We start from the raw sequence: 4,933 nt of genomic DNA on the forward strand, positions 1-4,933 counted from the left end.
CACAAGCGAGGCACGGTCGCCTGGACGGGATACTGCTCCTTCTAACATAGTTAGAAGTCCGAGCATATCCCGCTCCTCGCATCGTTCGCCACCGCCACCCGCCACTCCAGCAGAAGCTTTGGCGCGAGCTCAACTGCTCCTGGACTACCCTCCAACGGCAGACAAGATCGACGACTGGAGCGCCACCATTCAGAGTCTCATCGGCTTCGCCAACGGCGACACTCAACGGTAGCCGAGCACGTCGCAACCGCGGCAAGTCAGCCAGGCACGAGCCGGTGGCGACAAGACCGGTGGGGGTGCAACCACTGTGCACTCTCCGCCTCGAAGGCCAAGATCGTCGACTTGCCGGATCCACCTCAACAGCGACTCCACCGCGTCATCAGATCCACAAGCTCGTCGCAATCAGCGCCAAGTTCTTCACGAACGATAGCAAGAAGACGCTCGTACTCGCATCGAGCGCCGAAGAGAAGCGCGACGTCAATCGGACCAGCGCGCTGGGCCCTCTGTCGACATGCATGCGCCAGGGGAACCAGGCGACTTGATGTACGCGGTAGGTTGCCCTGCGTTTACTCGTGAGCTGCGGCAAGTCCAGTGGCCCAGCACAAAGAATTTCAAGCCAGACGTACCAGAGAAGTACGACGACAAGTCGCATCCGTCGGAGTTCCTCAGCATCTACACCATCGCGGTGCAGGCTGCCGGGGGGCGGGACGAGAAGATCCTTGCCAACTACTTCCCGGTGGTGCTCAAGCCCAACGTCAGGTCCTGGCTCATGCACTTGCCGGACGACTCCATATCCTCCTGGGCAGACCTATGCCATCAGGTTGTCGGCGCCTTTACAGGCGGCCACAAACCCCATGGCCAAGAGAATGACCTTCATCTGCTCGCCCAGAAGGAAGGAGAGACCCTGCACAAGTACATTCAGAGATTCATCCGTGTACAGCACAACATCCCAGATGTCCACCCTGCCGCAGTCATCAGCGCGTTCCATCAGAACGTGCATAACCGCAGGATGCGGGAGGAGATGGCGATGTGCAAGATCAGAGACGTCAGTGAGCTGTATGCCCTAGCCGACAAGTGTGCACGTGCTGAGGAAGGGAGGAAACTCCCCGGAGAGAATACAGGAGCAAGAGGATCTGACAGCGAGGAGCAAAGAAAAACCGGCGGCGGAACAATAGGAAGAAGAAAGGCAAAGATGTGCTAGTCATTGAGTAGTCTAGCAACGAAGGTGGCGCCAAGAAAGCCAAAACTGGTAGCTCCGGCAAGGAGATTGCCGCAAGCACCAACTGCCAGACTGTGGCGGTCGCCGACAAGCAGGACGGCACCGACAAGCAGTACTGCAAGATCCACCGCACCAAGGGCCATGACCCCCAGAGCTGCAAGAAGGTCGAACAGCTTGTCCAGCAGCAAAAGGCTGAATACGAGCGACGCGACAAGGATAGGTCCCAAGGAGGCGTTGGAGAATCCGGCAAGAAGCGCGCCGGCCGGGGAGGACGTCGCGGCAAGGCCAAGCAGCGGCAAGGAGACAGACCTCCCCGCGGCCGCGACAAGGATGAAGACGACGACGACGACGAAGACATGGATGATGTCGAGACCAGTGAGCAGGAGTTCCAGAAAGCCACGGAAGTCTTGTGCGTTGACGGTGGTGCTTCTCTGCATACTTCGCACCGCCAACTCAAGCAGTGGGTGCGGGAAGTCAATGCGGCAGAACCGCCTGTCGAGTCACGCAAGCTTCTGAAATGGTCCAGCACGCCTATCATCTTTGATACTGAGGACCACCCTGATCGCACAACTGCGGTCGGGTGCTTGCCGATGTTGGTTTCACCAACTATCCGCAACCTCAAAGTCACTAAGATGCTAGTTGACGGCGGGGCCGGCTTGAACCTGATCTCCTCCGCTGTACTCCAGAAATTCCAGATCCCTGACAGCGAGCTTGAAGAGACCGGCACATTCCAAAGAATCAACCCGGGAAGGAGCAAGCCGAAGGGGAAGGTCACGTTGCCAGTAATATTTGGCAGCGATGTGAACTTCAGGACTAAGAGGGTCACTTTTGACGTTGCCGATTTTCCATTGCCTTACAATGGGATACTCGGCCGTCCAGCACTCGCCAAGTTCATGGCAGCCTCTCACTACGAATACAACATGCTAAAGATGCCAGGCCCGATAAGCGTCATCTCTGTCCCTAGCGACAAGAAGGATGCTCTTATCTGCGCCTACAAGATCTACCAGGAAGCGGCAGCCGCAACAGATCGCAAGTCACCTGCCGTTGAAGCTCCCGGGGGGAAGAAGAAGACCAAGTCCGGCAAGAGTTCGGATGCCCACTCTGGCAAGCGCACCTCTTCGGAGTGCTGCGCTGCCGTCGAGGACGCACCATCGAGCTCCACCGGCAAGTGTAAGAAGACAATGACAGCTCCGCCAGGGACCATGAAGGTGTCCGCCAAGGAGGACGGCACTGGTGGTACCTTCACCATCGGTGCCACTCTCGACCCTAAATAGGAAAGCGCGCTCATTGCTTTCCTGCGGGCGAACGTCGACGTGTTTGCGTGGCAACCGTCTGACATCCCCGGTGTTCCCAGGAAAGTAATTGAGCACCATCTTGCCATTTGTCCTCATGCGCGGCCCGTCAAGCAGAAGGTCAGGAAGCAAGCAGTGGAGCGCCAAGAATTCATCGCAGAAGAGATCAAGAAGTTGGAAGCAGCAGGCCTTGTCAGAGGAGTGCTCCATCCTACGTGGTTGGCCAATCCTGTAGTCGTGCGCAAGGCGAACGGGAAATGGAGACTTTGTATCGACTTTACCGATGTTAACAAAGCTTGTCCCAAAGACCCATTTCCTTTGCCGTGCATTGACCAGATTGTTGACTCCACGGCCGGTTGTGATTTGCTTTCATTTGCTTTCAAGATTTAGACGAGACCTTTGCAAATCTGCGCAAGATCAGCCTCAAGCTCAACCCCGAGAAGTGCGTGTTTGGAGTCCCCTCCGGCAAGCTCCTCGAGTTCTTCGTGTCTCAGTGGGGAATCGACGCCAATCCCGACAAGATCAAGGCCATTGAGCAGATTGAAGCACCAAAGCGCGTCAAGGATGTACAAAGACTTGCCGGTTGCGTGGCTGCTCTCAGCAGGTTTATCTCTAGGTCTGCTGAGCGCGCCCTACCATTTTTCAAAATATTGAAAAAGGTAGGTCCAATGAAATGGACTCCGGAAGCGGAGGCTGCGCTGCAAGACTTGAAGAGATACTTGTCCTCCACTCCAATACTTGTCGCACCTAAGACACAAGAGAAGTTGCTGCTGTATATAGCGGCAACCAATCAAGTGGTTAGTGCTGCGTTAGTAGAGGAGAGGGAGGCAGATGACGAGCCAGCAACCACGGCAGGCGCATCCAGCGACAAGCAGAGGGCTTCCCCGACAAGCTCTGGTCCCGACAAGGATGGATCTGCGCAGACGCGCGAGGAGATATAGAAGAGAATGGTACAGCGCCCAGTTTACTTTGTCAGTTCCCTTCTGCAGGGGGCTAGGTCAAGGTACTCTGGCGTGCAGAAATTGCTTTTCGGCCTTCTCATGGCCTCGAGAAAGCTGCGCCATTACTTCCAAGCACATGAGATCATAGTTGTCACTCGTTTTCCGCTGAAGAAGATACTACAGAATCCAGAAGCGATAGGCAGGATTGTTGAGTGGGCACTGGAATTGTCAAGCTTTGGCCTCAAGTTTGAGAGTACTTCAACTATCCAAAGCAGAGCATTGGCAGAATTCATAGCAGAATGGACGCCAACACCAGATGAAGAAATTCCAAAAACGAGCATCCCCGTCGAGGAAGCAAGCAAAGAGTGGCTGATGTACTTTAATGGTGCCTTTTCGCTGCAAGGCGCCGGCGCTGGCGTGCTGCTTGTCGCACCCACCGGAGAGCACCTCAAGTACGTAGTCCAGATGCACTTCCCCAAGGAGCAAGCAACAAACAATACTGCAGAGTATGAAGGCTTGCTTGCCGGTCTCAGGATCGCGGCAGACCTTGGGATCAAGAAGCTCATTGTCAGGGGTGACTCGTAGCTTGTCGTCCGCCAAGTGAACAAGAGCTATCAGAGTCTATTGATGGAAGCCTACGTCGACGAAGTGAGAAAGCTAGAAGAGCACTTTGATGGCCTACAAATGGAGCATGTTCCAAGAGCTCAGAACACCATTGCCGATGGCCTATCAAAGTGCGCCGCACTTAAGTTACCTGTCGAACCAGGGATCTTTGTGCTCAAGCTGACTCAACTGTCTGTAACGCCATCAACTGGACAGAGCAAGAAGAGGAAGTTGATTTCTGGTGACTATTTTCTGGCAGAGCTTCCCGAAGCCGCCGCCAAGAAGGTCCCCAAGATCAACGCCAAGAGCGCTGAGGAGCAGTCTGCTCCGGCAAGCCCTAGGGTTTCTTCCGTTGAAGCAGAAGCTCCCGACAAGTTTTGCTCCAGCAAGCTTGCCGGGGAACGTCAAACTCCGGCAGAGCCGCAGGTTCTCGCCGTAGAAGCGGATGTTCCCGCAGCAGCAGATTTGCCTTTAGTCCTTGTTGTCGAGCCACAAGCTCCAGCATGGGCACAGCAGATTGTCCGTTTCCTTCAGACATGAGAACTTCCCGAAGAGCAAGAAGAAGCGGAAAGAGTAGCCCGGCAGTCAAGTATGTACCAGTTTGTCGACAACACACTGTACAGAAGAAGACTCAACGGTGTGAAATTGAAGTGTATTCACCGGGAAGACGGACGAAAGCTGTTGGAAGAGATACATGGAGGCATATGTGGTCACCACATTGGCGCAAGAGCACTTGCCGGCAAAGCATTCCGGCAAGGTTTCTTTTGGCCGACAGCCCTCCAGGATGCAACTGCACAAGTAACCAAGTGTGAAGCGTGCCAGTCCCATTCCAAGCAGATACACCAACCAGCTCAAGCTCTCCAGACGATCCCTTTATC

This window comes from Triticum aestivum, chromosome 5A, assembly GCF_018294505.1.
Source record: "Triticum aestivum cultivar Chinese Spring chromosome 5A, IWGSC CS RefSeq v2.1, whole genome shotgun sequence".
Lineage (NCBI taxonomy): Eukaryota > Viridiplantae > Streptophyta > Magnoliopsida > Poales > Poaceae > Triticum > Triticum aestivum.